Source organism: Ambystoma mexicanum, chromosome 5q (genome assembly GCF_040938575.1).
Source record: "Ambystoma mexicanum isolate Mex_15411 chromosome 5q, UKY_AmexF1_1, whole genome shotgun sequence".
Classification (NCBI taxonomy): domain Eukaryota; kingdom Metazoa; phylum Chordata; class Amphibia; order Caudata; family Ambystomatidae; genus Ambystoma; species Ambystoma mexicanum.
In genome coordinates, this window is record NC_090933.1 from 567,561,158 (window position 1) to 567,585,387 (window position 24,230).

Consider the following 24,230-nt stretch of genomic DNA (forward strand, 5'->3'; position numbering starts at 1 on the left):
TGTTAGGAAAGATTCCCATTTATGAGTAATTTTCCCTCCGGTTGTGTACCCCCCAACTTTTTGCTGATGTTAAACACCATAGTTTGACTTTACCAGAGGAGCGCAGACTTCTGCTGCACTCTTCATGCCTTTTTTACTCACGTTTTATGGTGAAACTGATGTGCCCTTAAGACATTCAGTACTGGGAGACTTTGTTTCCCTTAGTCCTTTCCAATGTTGCAATGTTTGTGAACCATATAACAAATGTACAGTGCACCTTTCAGTATAGTGCACTTGGGTCTATTAGTCATTTCCAAATGCCCTAGATGCTCTTGAAGGATTTTTTAGGAGAAGTGCAGATGTGCCTTCGACAGGGCTCTTGGCAGCTTATAATTTTACATATTTTAAACCGTTTCCTGCCAGGTAAACCACGATAACCGCGTTTGCCACAAACAGGTGGCCTGGCTTCAAAATGGGCATGCCACAAGGTTCTTTATCCTGTTCTTTGGCCATATTGCCCCTTCACCTTCTCCAGGTCGAGTCAACCCGGGTCAGTCCTTTTTTGGGCATGCATTTTCCCGCAAAATGCCAATCTTTTCCGGGCTTCTGCATGCCTTGTGTGTGTGCCTCTAGGATGTGAACTGGAACGTCTGGTTCCAACACACATCCTAAGTGCCAGAGAGTCTGGAGTGCTGTGAATGCCTGGGACCACCGTGGTCCGTGATTGGTCCACGTATGGTATGCCTGTATGTGAGAAGATCTCCTATTGGGTCTTCTTCGCGTTGGCGCAAAGGAGATTCTGGATAAGAGAAGGTCCCAAACACCCATACCATGTTGATCTCTGGAGTTCTCACTGAACGAAGCATAGGATCCAAGTATCCTGAAACTAAGAAGCTGAGTCGAGGAACTGCTGGTGACCCGCTGGGTGGTTTGGCACCCTAAGCTCACTGTCGTCCCGTGGGACCCCTCTGCATCTGGTCATCCTAGAAGGTCTGCAAAGATGCTTTGCCCCATTGGAATAGTTGTACCATCTATTCTCGGCACCTTCATCAAACCCTGCAAGTAAGCTCTCTTGAAAGTGTCCCTGGGCCAACCAGTGGGCTGACCAGCTTATGCAGGCTCGTTGTCCTGATGCCGCTGCCATTTTGAGGAGGCCCTCAAAACTTGGTATGTCGCTAGCTCTTTGTTCACGGGATTCTCAAACCGAATTTCGTACACTTGGCATTCCCAGGTCTGGAGTAAAGTGAGTGCGCCTGAACCAGAGTATACAGAGTTACCTTGTCACCCAGCCATGGTGACGAACTTTGCAGGTGTGCTGCATTTGAGCCCCTCTTGTCTCTGAAGCCTACTGCAGTGAAACTGGCCTAATCCATCCACCAGGAGCGGAGAAATCACCACTGTCCCGTTTGGGAATCATCGCTGTATCTTCATCGCTGAAAGCCACAGAGCCGCCAAATTGCTACACTTGAACCTGCAACCGAAGTGGACTTGACTGCCAAAGGTTGGGCCGGAGTGTCCAGGGGGTTGGTGAATAAACGCAACCCTAGACGGTGGCCCCTATCGCCTCCATCCATTTGTACGCATGAGTGGCCGCTGAGGGCCCCTCTCCTTTCCACTGCTAGTACGAACTAGCAAACTATTCCCAACTCTTGCAATTGACTCTGCCCTCAAGTGGAGGCCCCCCTCAAATAGTGGGAACCTATTCTTGATCATCTCACCCACCATTCTGAGCTGCTACAGACCCCTGGAGAGACCCCGTTTTGCCCATTTGAACTACTGTGTCCGCCAGCAGTGAAAGTACATTTGAGCAATAAGCTCCACTCTTCTTAGGGATTGGACTGTCTCTTAGTTAGGAGTGTGTTGGATGCAGAAGGGACTAAAGACTATTTGCACTGCCTGCTTCCTTCCCCTTGTAGGTTGTGGACCCAGTTCGTGCATTAAATCTTTAGACCGCATTGGTCGTGCATATATGTATTTAGATAGGATTGTGTTGGCTTAAAAGTATTACTGTGATTTGATTTGTGTGTTGAAACTCAAAGGCCTTAAATTAAATGCATTTGTATTTTTAATATATCTACACTTGAATGGGAGTGATGTGTAAGTTTCCTTTGCTCTGTGTGCTCATTGAGGTATTTTAGTTACTCTCACCCATCCTGAGACCTAGTCTTGACCGCCGCCAAGCTACCTTGAGTGGTCTGGCTTGTGCAGAAGGTTACCCTGTTCCAAGAAACTACGCTGGCCTCCTGAAACTCTACCAACCCGGTCAGAGTTCAGAAATCCATCTTAACACCTGTCTGTTGGAAACCAGAGTATGAGACATACATGCAGCAGTTGAAGAGACTAAGAGCAGAGTATGGACTGTGCGCAGTACCAGTGAAAGCACCAATACCTAAGAAGATCTGGGAGGTAAGGTAACCATTGAGAAAACTGTACCTGCAGACAAGAAAATATGATGGCCATTTGAATGAGATTCCTGAAGAATCAGAGCAAATGATGGGCAACGATGAATGGTGACGTCACACAGAATTGATCTGATGTCTGTAGAAGAGATGCAGAGACCAGAGAATGCAGATATTCTACAAGGCATCAAGAGAATATCAAGGATAAGTGACATCTTGGGATCAAGGTGAAGAAGCTTATTCCACAGAAACAGATGAAGATATCAAGTCATTTTACACATGTACAGATGAAAAAGAAACGCAAGCAGATAAATAATCTTGAGGCTAGCATTATAGTGAATAGATTGGGCCTCATTACGACCCTTGCGGAAATGGAAAAATGATGGCGGAAATGCAATACCGCCATCGAACACCGCTCGTTGCGATCATGACCCGTCACCGTAAAGTACGATGCCATTAGCGACACCGCAGTGAACGGCAACGCTAACTGCACCAAGTACGCGCACGCGCGCCTTGCAAAACCGGATTCACCGCCATGGCGCAACGGTACGCGAATTCTGACCCTAGCGGACATGTACTGAACGCCATCAAGCACGTCGTAAAGTACCATTCCGCCATGGCGAGAAATACGGCAACGCGAACCAACCGTAAATGGCCCACTGAGTGCCTGTACTCCACTCCCTGGCCTCATTGCACAACTCCTGGCAGGCGCAATGTACCCACACTATGCAACCAGTGAAATCCACAATTCACCCATGCATGCCAACGTAGAAAAGCATGCAGGGGCTCAAAGCGCCCCGTGAGTGGGCATCCATGTACGGCATGTCACCATAGCCGTACTGACGCAGCACAGGCATGTGAAGGTACAATACATCAAAATGAAAATCAAGAACACATGACACAAAACAACAGTAGTCCCCCATGGCTTGCCACCAGCGCAAGGCAACATCCAAAACAGCATCCTGAGGGGGATTGCACCAGCCCTGTACTCATGCCAGTAAACAAACCAACCATCAGCAGAAGCATGTACCACACAAGTCGGCAGAGTGACTGAGCAGCCAGGCTCATCCCAAGAGGGGCCGATGGGAGCTGCAGGGCACAGATGGCATCAATACAGAAGCTATTCCAATGGACATGACCCCAGTCCCCCTCCAACAAACGCACGCAAACACAGTCACCTGTGACCAGCCACATTCTGAACAACCCATCATTCCACCAATCGACCTGGCTGACAGGCACCAGTCGGCCAAAAGCCAATCCCCCGCCCCTGAACAGCACATCATGTAAACAGTCACAATGGCAGCCCCTATCCGTGACCATACTGTGCTACGTAGGCAAACGCGGCCAGTACTGTACCACACAACTCAACTCAGAAGGCGGAACACAATGCAGATCATCACGCAATACATACCGCCACAAAGCGAAAATCGCCACATCACCTGCAAAGAACAACGCAACACGACAAATATCGGAATACAATTTAAATGCACATCCAAATGACAAAGGCCCCACAGCAATTTGCAAAATACCACCAAAACAACCATCATCACCGAGGGCTGCATCTGCAATAATTGACCGGCTTCCACTTGTGTGACGCCCTGTACCATCATGGCACACAGGGCCTACATCAACGTTCCAAAAGGCAACATGGAAGCGGCAAGAACCGCAGGTCCGTCCCATGAGGCAGGCACTAGTCGAGCTGAAAGGCCGAAATGTTGCACCTAGCCACCAGTACAGCGTAAGGGCATGTGGCCCATTGGCGATCGTCCCATAAGATCGAAATGGTGCTCCACTGATTCACCCGAAGCTGCAGGAGTCGAGAGTAAAAACCATCTGGAGGAGTGGCGTAGAGATGGCATCTGCAATAGGGCAGGAGATACCTGTCACCCAAAAGAAACACAAATTAACCGATTGCATTACGGGACTCATGATGCATTACAATCTTCATACAACACACCAAATCCACACCCATATGCATGCTAGCCCACTCCAAAGGAATATACACACCCCTAAATCAGTATCGAATCATAACGAAACCAATCGAGCTAAATACACCATTGGCAACGTCGGTTACTGTGCATGCGTCCGTCAAGATAGAACCCATGACATGGGATTAGTCACGTGCCTAGACACAAGTGTATGAAGGCGCGTCGAGACAGGGAGGATCCGACAAGGGCAGATAGACGTATGTCCCACTATGGCAGCCTTGCATCACATAACGCAGGGGAAGGGGAGTGAATCAAAAAACCCATGTACATGGCAGACCCTAAACGGAATCATCAGTCCATGCATCCACACATCATTCCCTCATCCCGCAATGAAAACGCATGAATATTCACTCACATAATATGTGAAACTTCCATCGCGTATGTGCGTAATGCAGTCCGCAAAAACCACTGTGCCCCTGGCCGGATCTGTAGTGTTGTGAAGCAAGATGGATTTGGGAACGTCCTGCCTTATCGTCCACTACGCTGTTGCGCATCCCATTCAATTCATATCATTCATTGCCTGCTCGTTATGGGCCATGTCCCAAGGACATTCTACAATAGAACGTTACATTTCCAGCCAGACCTGTGGGCGTATCCTCGCCGCTACTTCAAAACCCAAAATGCTGGCCTTCGAATTCCTCACATGCAACATTACGTCGAAAAGGCTTCTGTGAACGCTTGCATTCACAATTACATCAATGTAGTGCGGCTGTGTGTCATGATGCTAACTGGCTGCAATCACAAATGGCACGCCACGCCCGTCGGTGAAGTACGTTACTGTGCTGCATGAGGGTCGGCCATCGATCGAGCCCTACATACCACTGACTCTTCACAGGTATGTAAGCGGCTGCAATCATAGCATGTGTAACAATGGGAGCATAGCATGAAAATCAGTCAAAGTACATCACACTGCCATCGGGATTTGATACATGATTCCAATCCCAAGATGCCATGCGGCCAAATGCAGCCTTACGTGCGGGACGTGCTCGGCCAGAAGGGATTGCATCTGCCACAGATTCATTCAATCAGCACAGGTGGAGGCCATACAGGCCGACAGCACATATATTGCAGACCCAAACCCCTCCCACAACCACTCCCACTCCAAAATGCTACCGGCAGGACTAGCGATGTTGGGCCTGGGGTACCAGATAGCACTGCAAGTGCTACAACTACAAGAAGACGACGAACGACAACAGGTACAACAACCGGGCACACAGGGGAGACGGAGGAGAAGGAGGGGGAGGAGGGCAAGGCAGGGTCAGCAAGGCCCACAAGCACTGCCACTACCACCACGCAGGCGGCCCGCAATCCCACGCCTCCGAGCCGATCCGTTCAACCTCACTGCTGAGCAGATCCACACCCTCTACCGTTTGGACCGGGACACCATAATCGCCATTGTGGACATGACACATGCTGACCTCGTGAGCATGATAGATAGCCCAACCGCCATCCCACCCCTACTGAAGGTGGTGTCTGCACTCCACTTCCTGGCCACAGGCACCTACCAGCACACAGTGGGACAGTTGCATGGCATTTCACAGCCACTGTTCTCACGGACACTCTTCCAAGTGCACGATGCCCTCCTGAAGCACGCCGACGACCACATCACACTACCACGCACGTACCAGGAGATTACCAACGCTAAAGTGGGATTCCATGCACTTGGCGGCATCCCGGGTTGCATTGGTGCCATCGACTGCACCCATGTTGAATTGGTTGTCCCACATGCCATGGAGGTCCAGTACCGCAACCGGAAACAATTTCATTCAATCAATGTGCAAATGGTGTGTGACTCCAACAAGATATTTACGCATTGTTGTGCCAGATTTCCTGGATCTACCCATGATTCTATGGTCCTGAGGAACACAAGAATACCACGCTACATGGAGCGACACGCAGGGCACAGATCCTGGCTACTCGGTGAGTCTCATTCCATGCATGACATCGTGGCCCATTTGATGCGTCAATGACCTTGCAGGGGGGGGGGGGGCTACTTAGCACTATCATTCCACTGACACCCTTAATTCGTCTCATACAGGTGATGCCGGGTATCCACTGAAGAGATGGCTCCTTACACCAATCCGGAACCCACAGAACGAGCATGAGGAGGACTACAACCATGCCCACTCACGTACCCGTGTGGTCATTGAACAGGCATTCGGCCTACTGAAGGCTCGTTTCCGCAGCCTCAGCAGGTCTGGCGGGGCACTCATGTACAGCCATGAGAAGGTTTCTAAGATGGTCATGGCATGTGTCATGCTGCACAACATGTGCATACGTAGGAATGTGCCCATGCCCCCTGAAGCTGTACTGCATGCACCTGAAGATGATGATGATGATGAGGGTGGGGATGTGGAGGCACCTCAAGGAGTCCATGAGGCACAGGATGTACGTGCAATCCGACAGAGCATCATAGATGCATGCTTCTAGCAACCACGCATGGTGCCTATTACACGGAAAGGGGACCTGTGGCACTGTGTGTGTGTAGTACAGGCACATTGTGGACTGTACGCCTATGAAGGCCTCGTACGCAAATATCAATGTCCACACATGTCATTGGATGATAATGAGGTGCTGTATTGTTAATGTGATTTGATTTATACACCCTATGGACCCGCCACCCAGTGAAGCCCAACACACCCCCTCCACCCTACTACCTCCCCCCCCAACACCAGTGTCCAAATATGCATGCTGTCCGTGGGTAGACGCTATTGCAAGCCCCCTCTACGGGTATCAGGGGCACCCCTGCCCGTGGAGCGCAGGTTCCTGCCAGATCTGCGTTGGGGGCTGCCCTGGACGGAACTTGCCACGGATGATGTCTCTGCCTGCTCGCGTCCATGCATGTCTCTGAGGGTTTGTGAGAGCTCCGAGAGCACACGGCGCACAGCAGCAAGTTCAGCACAAACGTCTTTGGACGTCGCATGCAGTTCCCCCCTCAGGCTCTCGGTGCTTTTCTCCATTTGTGCTCTCAGGCTCTCGGTGCTTCTCTCCATTTCTCCCCTGAGGCTCTCACTACTTTTCTCTATTTGTGCCCTGAGTGTCTCGGTGGATGTTTCCATGGCTGCCCTGGAACCCCCGCATTCATTTGCATGGTCCTTGAGTAGCGTGGACGCTTCCTGCTGTTGCTCGATCAGCAGGTCGAGGGACTGTTGCCTCTGCTGGGCCATGGACATTTGCGGTGGTGTGACAGGGGGGCTGCTCAACACATGTTGCCTTGGCACAGGACTTGTGGGGGTTGGCCAGTCGTCGTCTTCAGGGTGCCCCTGCGTGGTTTCGTCATGGTGTAGGGGATGGAACATGCAGGGGGATTGGGAAAGGTCATGGATGGTACCTACGTCGCCAGCACTGTTTTCCGTGTCGGAGCATGCTGGCATGACAGCTGTGTCACCTATGGTGCTGCTACCACCAGAGGCAGTGCCATCAGATACGTTCTTTGGGGGGACCTGTGGTGCTGGGGTTGTGGACTTGCTGGCTGCTGGGGTGCCTGTTGCAGTCCCCTCCAGTGTGCTGCCACTTGATTCCTGCTGCTGCCGTGTCTTGATCCTTGCACCTGAGGTGGAGGCTCTTGGGACGTTGGTCCTGGCCCTCTTTGCAGGCGTGCTGGTAGGGGTGTCCTGCAGCTCGTCGTTGGTATCGGACCCTGTGGTGGAGTAAAGAGGGGCGAGCGTTAGTTATGGGTCTGTCGGATTTGGAATGGCAACGTATCAAATGCATTGGGGTGGTACATGAGGCTGATTTGGGACTGGGCCTTGGAGGTGGTCTCATTTTCGTGTGGATTGAGGATGCATTCATTTGGCTGCATGCAGTTAGGGGGTGCATGCTGCACATGTAGGGGTTGTTTATGGCTTCTTGATTGATTTGTTTGTTCATTCTGACTTTTAGAGGGCGCTGTCAGGGCAAAGTATGTATTGCACTATGGGGTCACATGGTACTGCACAGGTTCGTGGTTTGTGGATTTCGCATTGTTTCTCTTGGCCAACCTACCTGATTCTCCGGATGTCGGCACTCCTTTCTCCATCCCTCCGACTCCCTCTATGCTCTCCATTCCTATGGTGGAGGCGCAGATTTCCTCCCAGGGGGTCAACTTGATGGGCGACTCTGAACCCCCCCCGGTAGCTGTGGCGATGTTCCTGTTCGCAGAAAGTATGCTGCGTACGCGGATCCGCAGGTCGTCCCACCGCTTGCGACATTGCTGTGGCGTGCGGGGTGTTGTCCCCACCGCACTTACGCGCTGTGCCACCAGGGCCCATATGGCCTTCTTGTTGGCAAGGGCCGTCCTGGTCATTTGACTGGAGAAGACGACGGCGGAATTTTCCTGGAGGGTCTCGGTGAGCAGGGTCAGTTCCTCTCGGGAGAAGTGTACCTGACGCTTGCGGTCACACGCTTTCTTGGCTACCTTTCCCATATTTATTTTTTTAACTGGGGTTGCTAACGGGTTGGGATGTGTGTCAGGGTCGGATTTTTTATGGTTGTGTTGGGATTCGGAATTTATAGTTGTGCGGCGTGCTGTTTCCCGTTCCGGCCACATGCTTTTACTTCCGTTTCCGTATATTTACGGTGGCCGTAATTTGCGGTGCACGCTCGTTACGGTGACCGCTCATTACGGTGACCGCTAAGATGGGTGGCGGTATTGCACCTGGTGCAGCGTACGGCGGCGGTAAGGGCCGTTTTGGGGTCATTTCCGCCATCGCAGCCTTTCGGATTCCGCCATGGCGTAATGCTCGTGCCCGATGGGTCGTGATTGGCCGCACTTTGCTCCTTCGTGCAATGGCGGAAACGCTATTTACGCTGTTGCGGTCCGGTCAGTCACTTTCCGCCAGGGTCGTAATGAGGCCCCTTGCGGCAAGTGCCAATAAATATATATGTGCATATGGACGAATAAAGGATGGATGATTCCTCTATGCATTATAAGCACTGCTGGTCATTAGCAAGAAGGCCTAATTTCAGTGTGTCACAGTTAAAAAGCAAATTGAATTACCAAATGAATCCCAGCAGAAGGAGTTGGATGAGCCAAGAAGCCAAGGTCTTATCAAACTGGAATGAACTGACATTGGATACAGTTTGTGTGAAAGAACAGAAACTCCTGTACAGAAGGCGTGAGTAAAACAAAAGATGTCAGAGGACTATTAGTAAATTGTATTTTAATATGCCAAAAGCCTTGATTCCATGGTCTCCTGTCAGTTGGAAGAATGAGGTGGTCACACCTACGCATGGGGGCAGCGTGTGCGCACACTCCTTTACATTTCTCATAGCACATTACATCCTCAAGGCTAGGCTTCAAAGTCCTAATTGACACTGAACCATTGAGGTGATGATGGATTGATTTGCTATTTGATGGGAAGCTAGTGTTAAGACGAGCTCACCCGCACCTGGATGTTCAGTCTACAAGCTGCTGGACGTAGGTGGAAAAGTAGTGAAAGGGGTTAGAAGCAAACCAATTGTAGAGGACAGCGTAATTGAGGGTCCTATAGTTTGTGTAGCCAATGGGATGTCGTGCATTTAGTGACGTTCATAGTGGCCATATTAAGGGGAGGGCTAAGTTGCCCCACCTGATGTTAAGTACCCTATTACTTTCCTTCACTGTTCTATACTGATATGGAACTTATACTTAGATATTCACTTAGAGCCTTTCACTTCCCTCAGTAGGTTTTTGTAGTTTGCCACATAGGATGACGTTGGTAATGATGCAGGTAAACAGGTCACTGATGATGATTTTGCCTAATATGACCTCTGTTTTTTGTAAGATTTGTTGAGTAAGAGGATTGAGCGAGTGCTGATGTTCGTTGTACTCCCTGTATTAGATAGTTGATATTAAAACAGATTTCCTTTTGTCAAACTACCTGAGTCATTTGGATTATTAATGTATGAATAAAATCTGCATTCCCGTTAATCTCAAGCGTAATTGCTACTCATCGGAGGGGCTGGGATATACAGTTCAGACAGCTGCTCACTCCTTTGGAAAAGTTTCCAGAAAGTCATGCACCAGTCCAGGGTACTCGATGGACTAACCCCAAAACACAAAAGGATTGTGAGTCAACTCTTCGTGCCCAAGGTGTTTTGGACCTGATCCAAATCAGTCCAGTGGTTTTGGCCTTGCGGTCCGGGGAAACATTACCTTTTTTGTATAAGGGAAAATGAATGGGGCCTGAGCGGAAGTGCGATTTTTTATTTTGATAATAACTTTTATATTTTTCAAATAATCGTTCTGAAACCTTTCAGTCTGGGAGGGGGTGGCGTCATGACACATTTTTTTTTGTAAAATTTCAGACAAACCTGTGGCACAAGTCAAAAGTTATTAGCAATACATGTTTTGGATTTCCTATGTAACTTGAAGCCCGCAATGAGTCAAGGGCAAAGTGTTGGCTCCGCTGGTGTGAGCAGAGGAGGAATTCTTCTATTTCCATTATCAGAACCATACCCTCTTTGTTTTAAACATCCTGCACCCACCGTGCACCGACACCTGGAGCGGTGAAGCAGGCAGTGCTTCAAGGGCGCAGTGTTGGTGCCCTGTTGTGAGCAGAGGATGAATTCTTCTATTTCCATTATCGAGGCGATACCCCCTGAGCTTTAAAACATCTTGCACCGACTCAGATCGGTGAAGCCTGGTGCAAATTGTTCATCCCATGGGTGGCATGCAGCAGTGCTGAGGAGTATCGATTTTTCCTCCTTTGGTAGCCTCTGTTGTGGCTTCTTGGCTTTGCTGGATTACTCTAAGGCTTAAAGTTGCAGTGAAGGCGACATATTTATAGACATCTTGTGTAGTTATGAATGCTGGAAATTGATTTCAATATCAAGCACCTGTGAATTTCGAGTGAGCTCTGAGCAAGCCATTCAAACTCTAATCTCTGAAGCGCTAATAAGCTTTGACCTGTGTGTTTTTCATCGCACCACTTTATCCATACATTATCTGCAGTCACTTTTACTTTGGTAGTGTTCACATTTGATTTGCTTTCCTCAGTTTTCTATTTTTTCCAAAAGTAATACTGCAAATACGGGTATAAGTGACGAGTTGTCCACGATATATTTTAAGGAGATAATGCAGGAGGAGCCCACATCCTGTGCTTATTGGACTCATAGCTTAAATCACAGGTAGCATAGGTGGGAGTCGGACTCTGGATGCCACATGAGCATTCTTTGCTCCTGAGAACCACTAATTCTGAGATCCGCAGTATATACGGGCAGGAGCCTTTGGGCCTCTCTTGAAATGAGGGGGAGTGCCCTGCCCAGGGATGTCATTTCACCAAAATGCCAGTCGTAGCGGCAGTGACATCACACAACCCTTGACCTCTGATGACATCACAGGAAGTGATGTAATTTGACCCCACCCTGTAGTGACATCACAGTAAGCAATGGAACACAACCTTTCACCCCTTGATAAAACAGGAAGTAGCATCACATAGCATTGTTCCTAAATACACTACAAAAATATGGTTACAATATCACTGTAATGTGATATAAATTTCATACAAGAATGGATCACCACATGAATTGTTAAAATCAGTGTCTATAGACCCATATTACCAAATTACAGTGGATGCTAGCAGAGGTCCAAGGCCAAATGATAATGATGTACTATTATATAGCACTTATGCTTACGCGCTTCATATAGAACATATAAACATACAATATCACCCAACCTATGTTGGTACTCATTTATCAACCACAGGGCGACGAAAGGCTGAGGTTGCCTTGCCGGGATTCAACCCTGCAACCAACAGCTTTCACACATATCGCTGCAGTGAGCGCTCAACCCACTGAGCTATCTTACCAGTTATAGCTATCTTACCAGCTATAGTAAAAAGAGTAATTAAATGTCTGAAAGTTCTCAAAGTCAGAAAGCAAATTACACTCCAGGGGAGTCCATTAAATTGGTAACAGAGATTTAACAGCAGACCAGTTCATGCGCAGGTCTAGTGCACAATTTAGCCACGTGTCAAGCCGACGTGGATCTACTTTTTAGGCTTCAGAGGTTGGCCTCACACGGCATCCCATACTCTGGGTACTCATTACCTCATACATGCAAACAAACATCCTGAAAAGCATGCCATGGAAGGAAAGATAGACTCATTATAACATAGCATTTATTGTGGCACACTGAAATCAAGGGCCTTCTTATGTTTTGTGCTATGGTCAAATAATTCTACACTGTACTCAAGCTTTTAGGCACAAGGATTTTGTCAAGTGACCGAGGACACCGAGATGGAATATCTGGTGATGATCGCAACAGAGACAACGGTTGAAAAACACATGCGATAATTGTAACTTGCCGTAATCCAAAATTGATGCTTATTCTACTCTAAATGGTTTTTGGAAGTTTTTGTCTGCATTCTGAATTGGAGGTGTTTAAGAACAGACTAAATCAGTGACTCACCGACTGAAGTGTACCTGAAATAAACCTTTAATGGGCCTAGCAATTATTGTATAGAATTCCAGAAAGGCAAATTATTTGTCATTCCTATTCTTTCTTATTTAGGGTCATGGCTCAAACTGGTATACTTGTGGAACCCCCTGTTTTTTTCTTTTTGTTAAGAGGACTGAACAAGAAAGCCAGCCACTTCATAAACAAAGTATCACATGGCACTGGCCACAGCACAGGAGATTCTATTTTTTTTAAAAAGAAAAACTTAAAAATGTTTTTTTAGGGGTAGCAAGGGAGACCACAGGGGTAGCAAGGGAGACCTGTTGACTCCTGAATGATGTTCCTGGCCCTGCCAAGGTGTATGTTTGACATGGAACACTGTCTATCTCTTCTCTTTTATCAATGGACACAATTAGAAATGATTCGATATAATTCTAATTACTAGACATAATGAGTTTTTCTGTGGTCTGCATGTTTTGTATACTATTGTATATAATTGCACACACCAGCATATATTTTGCACATGTTTTGCGCTATTGCAGATACGGGGCAAATATTTTTTAGTGTTGTTGCTGCTAATTGCTTTTAATATTCTCCAAATCTTCTTTTTTATTGTGTTTTTATTGTTAGACAGAGGAATGTGCTTGTGATAGCAAATCCGAATTTGTTTATTTAGAATTTATGTTGCTGAGAGGCCGCCTCGATTGGTTTATAAATTGAAAGGAAAGCAGTTTCTTATGTATCTCATGGGAAAGGCCCAAAAAAGCGTTTTGGATGTTCCAACCAATTTGAGAAATAAATGTGCTCATTAATGAAATAAAATACCTTATGTGTAATATAGAAAGTGGTTTCAAATAGTGGACACTGGACCAGGATGCAAGTTAGGTGCAGTTGATAACGAGGGGTGTTTGGTGAGGCCTGGATCATGGTCGAGCCACATGCCCTTGCAAATTCCACATGAGCTGCAGCCCGAGTATACTCTACAAAACATATGTTTGTTAAATAAGGTTTTAGTCCTTTCATAGATGTTAAAAGAAGAATTATTAATAACTGATATACACTGCTTTAACATCATGAAACATTTTCACTTGTCAAACCATTGAAATTCAGTGAAAAAACGTTGTTAATGGGATGTATTGTTAGGCTGCAGGGATAAAAAAAACTATGAACGTTGTTGCACCTCTGAAATTAGTTGAAAACAACTCTACAAGAACATGGTTGCAAGGTAAAATCGAAAAAAAACAACCTAATTCGCCAGTTATGGCACGCTATGCCACCATAACTGTGCCTGCCATCACTATGCACTGCTAAGAATAACACCCATGACATCAAAGATGATATCACACATGAAGTCATTGATGACATCACATATGACACCACTCCTCCATAACAATCCTGATGGAAAGCCACTACATGGGGTTCTGTTTAGAGTGTTGCTAGCAACATATGAAGGGTGATTTGAAGGACTCTCATGAACTACTCTACGTATCATACATTGTACTTATGGAAACAGAAATGTTCTATTGAAATATTTTTGTTAATACAGCAATCTATTAATACATACACAAAGGCAATGGTTGCGGCATGGACCATAGACGTAACATATTCTTAATCTGGTATGTTTGGCCAGTAGAATCATAAGTCCAAGCCTATAAGAAACTTGACTAATGTTAAACTTGGAATCAACAGCATCCAATACAAGAATTACTACACACTTGCAGGGTAATTCATAGAATTTCGCAGAAAAGTGTCGCAAGCGGCTGGCGCAGAGTGTCCGCGTGCGATTGACTGCGCCAGGCACGTGCGCTAAAACCGATTTCCGCGCACAGCGTATTCATGGATTTCAGGCTTCCAAACCAGCCGTGGCGCAGAGAATCGCAGCGACCCTGCAGCAGCGCCAGTAACGCCCCCAAGAAGGCCCTCGCACAAGGAAAAGCCATCAAAATCGCTAAATCATCGCAAAGGGCTGCGCTAACCCTGGACCAGTTCACCGGGCTGGCAAACAGAAAACGCCAAGCGGGGAACGTGTATTGCAGGGGTGCGCGGGAAGTTCCACACGCGACTGGCCCCGTGCAAGTAGGGTACGTGAATTTCAGGGGTGCGCGGGAAGTTCCACACGCGATTTCAGCAGGGTACGTGTATTTCAGGGGTGCGCGGCAAGTTCCACACGCGATTTCTGCAGGGTACGTGCATTTCAGGGGTGCGCGGGAAGTTCCACACGCGAATGGGCCAGTGCGAGCAGGGTACGTGTATTACATGGGTGCGCGGGAAGTTCCACACGCGATTCCATCAGGGTACGTGTATTTCAGGGGTGCGCGGGAAGTTACACACGCGAATGGGCCAGTGCGAGCAGGGTACGTGTATTCCATGGGTGAGCGGCAAGTTCCACACGTGATTTCATCAGGGTACGTGTATTTCAGGGGTGCGCGGGAAGTTCCACACGCGATTGGCCCATTGCGAGCAGGGTACGTGTATTTCAGGGGTGCGCGGGAAGTTCCACACGCGATAGTCCCAGTGCGAGCAGGGCACGTGTATTTCAGGGGTGCGCGGGAAGTTCCACACGCGATTGTCCCAGTGCGAGCAGGGTACCTGTATTTCAGGGGTGCGCGGGAAGTTGCACACGCGATACCAGCAGGGAATGTGTATTTCAGGGGTTCTGGGGAGTACTACACGTGAATTGGCCGTGTGGGTCCTCCCAGGTGTACGCTCCACAACCTCCACGGCCCCTACAGGCAGCCCACACCACGGGGGACTACCCTGCACCCCTGCTCATGTCCCGCAGGCAGCCCATCCACCATGGGCATGCCCCCCAGCCAACCCACATGTCACCTTGCACTACTGATCAACAATGCATGTCTCCCACCACCCCCACCCCCCAGCAGTGCAGGGGCAGCCTCCACCAGGCCCCCACTCATGTCTCCCACCACCCCTACCCCCCAGCATTCAGGGTCACCCTCCACCAGGCCCCCACTCATGTCTCCCACCACCCCCACCCCCCTGCCACCATGGCCACCCTCCACCAGGCCCCCACTCATGTCCCCCTGCACCCCCACCCCCCAGCATCCAGGGTCACCCTCCACCAGGCATCCACTCATGTCTCCCACCACCCCCACCCCCCAGCAGTGCAGGGGCAGCCTCCACCAGGCCCCCACTCATGTCTCCCACCACCCCCACCCCCCAGCCACCAGGGGCAGCCCCCACCAGGCCCCCACCCATGTCTCCCACCACCCCCAACCCCCAGCAGTGCAGGGGCAGCCTCCACCAGGCCCCCACTCATGTCTCCCACCACCCCCACCCCCAACAGTGCAGGGGCAGCCTCCACCAGGCCCCCACTCATGTCTCCCACCACCCCCACCCCCCAGCCACCAGGGGCAGCCTCCACCAGGCCCCCACTCATGTCTCCCACCACCCCCACCCCCCAGCAGTGCAGGGGCAGCCTCCACCAGGCCCCCACTCATGTCTCCCACCACCCCCACCCCCCAGCAGTGCAGGGGCAGCTCCACCAGGCCCCCACTCATGTCTCCCACCACCCCACCCCCCAGCCACCAGGGGCAGCCTCCACCAGGCCCCCACTCATGTCTCCCACCACCCCCACCCCCCAGCAGTGCAGGGGCAGCCTCCACCAGGCCCCCACTCATGTCTCCCACCACCCCCACCCCCCAGCCACCAGGGGCAGCCTCCACCAGGCCCCCACTCATGTCTCCCACCACCCCCACCCCCCTGCCACCATGGGCAGCCCCCACCAGGCCCCCACTCATGTCTCCCAATACCCCCACCCCCCAGCAGTGCAGGGGCAGCCTCCACCAGGCCCCCACTCATGTCTCCCACCACCCCCACCCCCCAGCAGTGCAGGGGCAGCCTCCACCAGGCCCCCACTCATGTCTCCCACCACCCCCACCCCCAGCCACCAGGGGCAGCCTCCACCAGGCCCCCACTCATGTCTCCCACCACCCCCATCCCCCAGCATCCAGGGTCACCCTCCACCAGGCCCCCACTCATGTCTCCCACCACCCCCACCCCCCTGCCACCATGGCCACCCTCCACCAGGCCCCCACTCATGTCCCCATGCACCCCCACCCCCCAGCATCCAGGGTCACCCTCCACCAGCCACCCACTCATGTCTCCCACCACCCCCACCCCCCAGCCACCAGGGGCAGCCCCCACCAGGCCCCCACCCATGTCTCCCACCACCCCCAACCCCCAGCAGTGCAGGGGCAGCCTCCACCAGGCCCCCACTCATGTCTCCCAGCACCCCCACCCCCCAGCAGTGCAGGGGCAGCCTCCACCAGGCCCCCACTCATGTCTCCCACCACCCCCAACCCCCTGCCACCATGGGCAGCCCCCACCAGGCCCCCACCCATGTCTCCCACCACCCCCACCCCCCAGCAGTGCAGGGGCAGCCTCCACCAGGCCCCCACTCATGTCTCCCACCACCCCCACCCCCCAGCATCCAGGGTCACCCTCCACCAGGCCCACACTCATGTCTCCCACCACCCCCACCCCCCTGCCACCATGGCCACCCTCCACCAGGCCCCCACTCATGTCCCCCTGCACCCCCACCCCCCCAGCATCCAGGGTCACCCTCCACCAGGCCTCCACTCATGTCTCCCACCACCCCCACCCCCAGCAGTGCAGGGGCAGCCTCCACCAGGCCCCCACTCATGTCTCCCACCACCCCCACCCCCCAGCAGTGCAGGGGCAGCCTCCACCAGGCCCCCACTCATGTCTCCCACCACCCCCACCCCCCAGCCACCAGGGGCAGCCTACACCAGGCCCCCACTCATGTCTCCCACCACCCCCACCACCCAGCAGTGCAGGGGCAGCCTCCACCAGGCCCCCACTCATGTCTCCCACCACCCCCACCCCCCAGCAGTGCAGGGGCAGCCTCCACCAGGCCCCCACTCATGTCTCCCACCACCCCCACCCCCCAGACACCAGGGGCAGCCTCCACCAGGCCCCCACTCATGTCCCCCTGCACCCCCACCCCCCAGCATCCAGGGTCACCCTCCACCAGGCACCCACTCATGTCTCCCACCACCCCCACCCCCCAACAATGCAGGGGCAGCCTCCACCAGGCCCCCACTCATGTCTCCCACCACCCCCACCCCCCAGCCACCAGGGGCAGCCCCCACCAGGCCCCCACCCATGTCTCCCACCACCCCCACCCCCCAGCAGTGCAGGGGCAGCCTCCACCAGGCCCCCACTCATGTCTCCCACCACCCCCAACCCCTAGCCACCAGGGGCAGCCTCCACCAGGCCCCCACTCATGTCCCCCTGCACCCCCACCCCCCAGCATCGCAGGGTCACCCTCCACCAGGCCCCCACTCATGTCTCCCACCACCCCCACCCCCCTGCCACCAGGGGCAGCCCCCATCAGGCCCCCACCCATGTCTCCCACCACCCCCAACCCCCAGCAGTGCAGGGGCAGCCTCCAACAGGCCCCTACTCATGTCTCCCACCACCCCCACCCCCCAGCGGTGCAGGGGCAGCCTCCACCCGGCCCCCACTCATGTCCCCCTGCACCCCCACCCCCCAGCCACCAGGGGCAGCCTCCACCAGGCCCCCACTCATGTCTCCCACCACCCCCACCCCCCAGCAGTGCAGGGGCAGCCTCCACCAGGCCCCCACTCATGTCTCCCACCACCCCCACCCCCCAGCCACTAGGGGCAGCCTCCACCAGGCCCCCACTCATGTCCCCCACCATCCCCACCCCCCTGCCACCATGGGCAGCCCCCACCAGGTCCTCACAATCCCCAATCATGTGCGTAATGGTCAGCCTCCACAGCCAAAAAGCCCTACCAAGTAACCCATTCACCCACATGGAAATGGAAATCACATGTTACACCCCCAATGTTCATGAAGCTAATGAACCCATGTCCGTCACACACAATGATTGCAATTGAATGAGAAAACACACAACATGACATGCATGAAGCCAATGAGATGATACCACACAGTGAAGTATGGAAACAAAATTGTATTGAAAAAAATAAAGAATGCTAAAGAAAGAAAACAAACTACAATGTGAATGAGAAAAAAAAAGCTGCATGTACGTATAAAAACACAAAACTTGAAATCCAAATCCAAAAAATTTTTGTCCAAAGTCAAATGTAAAAAAATCTCCATGCAATAAAGAACTATGTACAAAACTACCAAGGGTCCATGAGCCCAACTGAACAAAGAAAACCTACTAAAAAACCTACCTAAAAATCAACTATATACAAAAAGTGGAGCAGTGTCCGTCGACTCCAAATCATAATAAGAAAGAAAGGAAACCTAAAACTAAAGAACTATATACAAAGGCGGCGGGCAAGTCCAGCGGCTCACTCCGTGGTGTCCCGGGCCAGGGCATCATCGAACTCCTGTTCGATGTCCCGGAGGCGGTCCAGTTCCATGGCCCCGAGGGTCCGCAGGGACGACGCCGTGTCCTCCTCCAACCCCCTGCGGATTGCCTCGAGGCACTCGGCCCGCCTCAGGGCCCTCCGCATGGAGTTCTCCGCCCTGACCATTGTGAGCCGCGCCTCTTCCGCCCGCCGCCGCTCCGCACCTATGGCGTGGCCCAACCGCTGCCACACGGAAGACACTCTCTGTCCTGGGTCCCCCTGCCCTCCGGCCGATGCCTGCCCCTCCGATGTCGAAAGCCCCGAGCCTTCATGTCTCCCACCATGTTGCTGCTGCTGCTGCTCTGCCTCTGCCCGTGCACTGCCTCCTGCTGCCTGCACATACTCCGCCGGCTGGGGTGCAGTTGTTGATGTGGCCACCCCTGCTGGACCTCCGACTCCCGACTGTGGCAGGGATGCCTCCTCCACCAGCCTGGCTGCACGTCAGAGGCAGCTCCACAGGGCACCCAGGTGACTGATGGGTGGGAAGATGGCATAGAGGACGACTGGCGTGTAGGGGGTCCAGTTGAGGAGGGGGTCGGAGCAAGCCCCATCAGACGGAGGAATCCGGCCTGGGTGACCTGTCCCAGCAGGCTGACGTGGTCAACGAGCCATTCGAGATGACGTGCAGTCTCTCCATGAAAAGACTGCAGGTCACCTCGCATGGCCCGTTGACGCAACGCCACACCAGCCAGGACAGGCTCAACCCGGACCTGGATGGCCACGTCCGCAGGCAGAGGAAGGCCAGTTGACGTCAGCTCATCCCCTGCCTGAAAACGGGTCTGGACGTAGGCATCCCTGCTGGTGCAAGATGATGCAGGGACAGGATCGGGGACAGGATTGCACACAGGCACCTCCGCGGCCGCCTGTGCTGCCTCCTGTCCCTGGTCCTGCACTGCACCACTAGCACCAGTGGGATCCCCACCTCCAGACCCCGTCTCTGGTGCTTGCACGGCCCCCTCCTCCACCAAACCCCCCACCAACCTGGATGACTCCGTGCCATCTTCCCCTGTTGGGCCCTGTGGGGTCCCAGCTGCCCCTTCTGCTGCCGAGGAGTCCAACTGCAACCTCCGCCTCTTGGACCTCCTCCCGGCAGCTGCGGCCTGGGACGCGGCACCGGACTCCTCACTCCCCGACGAGATGACAACACGGGAGGGGAGCCGGGCCTTGCGTCTCCGGCTGGCGGTCGGATCCCCGCCGCTGTGCTCCACAGCACCTTCTCCGCCCTCTTCATCAGTTGACGCTGCAGACAGGGAGAAACAAAACACAGGCATCAGGGCACTGTACAATGGACACATACACGCATGACAGTTGCACATGAGTGGCATTGGCAAACCTCAGACATGTCATCACAATCCCCAACACACATGTCATTGCAACTCGCACACATGAGCATATCGCAACTGCCACCACCATCCATACACATACAACAGCATGAGCAGCCAAAGGGGAGCCAGACATCACATGCAACACAGGAAGTGCACCACACATGTACACACACCACCACACTTGCATGCATGCCTACACCTCTGCCAAGTGTCGCTCTGTTCAGACGGGCATCCATGTCACATCTGCCAATCAGGCTTCCACATACCGCTGTCACATGCATCCATGTTGCATCACTGTTGCACCCTTGTCAAATACACACACATGCACATGTACACAGTGCTCATACATGCAGCCGAAAACAACATACATGCCTGACATCACGGACATGTCTACTTACATACACATTCATCCAAACATGTGTGCACGCACAACTGCATTTGCCATGCAAGCCCACACACACAAGCACCATCCATGTCTCACACATTACAGCCCTCGCATGTGTCAGCCCCACGGCCCTGTACACCCCCACCCATACTCGACCCCATGCAAACAGATGTGCAACCTGCACAATACCGAATAATCACCACACGCACTGCTCACAATCAGGATGCATGTACACTCACCGCTCGACTCCAGACGGGTCTGCTTCTCTAGGACCTGGACGTGGAGCGCTGGGGAGATGCGTTCCAGGACCCCCATCTGTTCTTCCGACAAGTGGCCCCGGCGCCCCTTGGCATCCGCTGCCTTCAAGAGGCGCCGGGCCTTGTTCAGGGTCCTACCCCTGAAGTCCTCCCAGCACTTCCTGACATGTTGTAGGTCCCGGACTGCCACCCCCTCTGCGTTGATGGCAGTCACGATGTCAGTCCAGATCCGAGTCCGTCCTTCCTTGTCAGCGCGGGAACTTCCGAAGAGGGCATCATACTGCCCCAGGACTTGCTCCACCAGGACACCAACTTCGGTGGCACTGAAGCTGGTGCCCCTCTGCCTCTCTGGCCGGGGGTTGTCAGTGGTCACAGATGGTGTTTGCCCCGACATGACAACCTGAGAGGCAGGAGTGGGTGGGCAACTGGGTCCTGGGGCTGGGCTGTGGAGCGATGGAATTCCAGTCGGGAGTCTTCGGTTCCAGCAGGGGTGGTCACAGCAACAGCACCCCTGGCTGATGTGCAGGCAGCAAATGGCAGTGCACGTGGGCAGCAGGCAGTCAGGCAGCAGCAGATGGCAGGTGGGAGCGTGCTCGGGGCTCTGGGGGGCAGTAGTTCGGCCTTCTGGGCAGGAGCGTGGTCTTCCGTGTGCTTACGCGTGGCCAGCTTGGTACGGAGTGATTTGGCACGTGAAAATCCTGCACGTCAGCACGGAAAACCGAGGAAAGGCCGTTAGCGCGTAAGCGCGTCAGCACGCATACGCGATTCTATTGGACCAAAGGCCCTCAGCGCGTAAGCGCGTCTGTGACGTGAACCGCACGGGTGTTTCCCACACAGCACGTGATGACAGAGCACACGTGGAAAGACTGCACGTCAGAGTGTCATCGCGTGTGATTGGTGGAAATGGCCCTACACACAGAAGTGACAAAGCGTGTAATTGGTGGAAATGGCCCTACACGCATAAGTGACAAAGCGTGTAATTGGTGGAAATGGCCCTAGCGCGTACACGCCGCGTAAGTGACGCTGGACGTGTGGGCCTGTATAAAAGGTACGCGTAGAACACCATTTCCTTGTACGTGCTTTTCATGGAGAGCGAGTGGGTGAATTCTGTACTTCTTGTCGTTTCACACGTGATTTACTTCACGGCGTTTCAAGTTCGTATTCCCTGTTACCTCTGACAGCTTTTTCTCTTTTTTCTCTTTTACTGGTTTACCTGGGCCTGTTCCCTCAAACAGTGTTCCCTTCTACTGTTGTCCTGTCTCCTCAGACAGCGTACAAATCTTCTTTTGGCGGGGGTGTTGCCAACCAACGCGCTCCTTTTTCACGCTCTTTTACCTGGCAGACGGTGAGTCACGCACATATCTAACATCTGTGCTTGCCCCGTGTGTAGCCTACCCCTTCAGAGGTCATTCTAGGCTGCGTGTGACACGCATACGTTCATTCTTGTGTTACTGGGTGCCACAGCGTAGTGCAGGTTTTTCTTTCTGCACACGTGGTCTAGGAGGGGTTGCGTGCACGTCATCTCCCTTTTTTGGGGCTCCTGTGCGTAGCGTGACCCGTCATCTTTCCCCAGGGGTAACAATCAGCCTTGCAAGAGCACTAGGGTACAATTACCATCTGGTACCCAACCCCTTTGACCCCCAATTGCCCAGGACAATATTTTACAGCCACTCCCATACGCACATTAACATCAGTGCCATGGCTGGGAAGGCGAGGAATCCGTAAGGGTGGCAAAGGTGGAAGAGCCACAAGTGGTGGCCGTGGTGGATCCGTTAGGGGACGTGGTCGTTACTTGCGGGGTGAGCCTGTCCCCCCATGTGTGGAGGACCAGTCAAGGGCACCCATAATCCCCCCCCTCCCGTTGAGGCTGATGTGGCTGACACCATCCATTCTCAGCCCTTGTTGGACCAGCCCATTGTGGCACCAGACCTGGCTGACTCCATGGCTGACTTCCAGGTCAGCAGGCCTATGACACGTGCGCTGGTGCACGTTGATGTCACCATGCCACGTGCATCTGGGGCAGCAAGGTCATCTGCTGCACCAAGTAGGCAGGGCGGAGAGGCTGCAGGGGCAGCTGCGGCTCCATCCACCCCAGCCCTCACACACCCAGTCCGGACAGTGTCGGTCCTAGTCCATGCTGCTGACATTCCCCCTGACACCATCACACTAGAGCCAATGCCTGCACCAACTCCCATGCTGAGTGTGCAATCCCACACTCCTGATACAGAGTCCACCAGGGCTCCTTCCCCTAGTGTCCAGAGCGGCACAGGACACTCAGGATCACCACCACCTTCCAAGCGGAAGAGGAAGAGTGGTCGTCCGGCACAGGCTGATGCCCCAGACACGGCTACACAGTCCGGCCCGTCCAGGAAGCCCAGCTTCACTGATGACGAACTGAATGCACTTGTCGAGTATGTGTCCGCACATGACAACGAGATGGTCATTGTTGCAGGATCCAAGACCACACCTGCACAACGCCAGGCACACTGGCAGACCGTTGCGGACATCGTAAGTGCCCTTGGAATCGTGAGGCGCACAGCCAATGATTGCTATAAGCGCTGGAATGACCTAAAGCGCAGGGCAAAGAGTAAGCTGGCCTCAAGTCATGCTGCAACTCTAGTGACTGGAGGTGGGTCTCCAGTAGTAGACATGGAACTCACTCCACATGAGTCAGTCGCTGGGACCTACGTCACGGAGGAACAGATCCAAGGCGTGGGAGATTTGGCTGATTACGAGGCATTGTCCGGTGAGTGCACATGCATGTGTGTGTCATCCATGTGCACGGTGTGTGTGTGAGGGCTTCTGTTTGTGTGCCAGGTGAGAGTGTGTGCGCCTGAGTCGTATGGGTCAGCCATGTGCTTCATGCAATACATCCTGCGCAGCTGCATTTGGCCATAGCAGTATCCCTTCTGCCAACAGTAGACATCTAGCCCAACTGCACGCCAGTTGCCCTTGAAGTGTCACCTTGCCACAACATTGTTGCTTAATTTTTCACTGTTCATTTAGTCAGATTGTTTGCATTCCACCACTTTTACTAGCAATGTCGCAGTCCTCTAGTCACATGTCTGACATGGCTATGGTAAAGTGGAGTGACTTTGTTACCTGGATATCATTTGTTCAAACATGTCCCTGTGTAATTGCACCATTTCGGACTG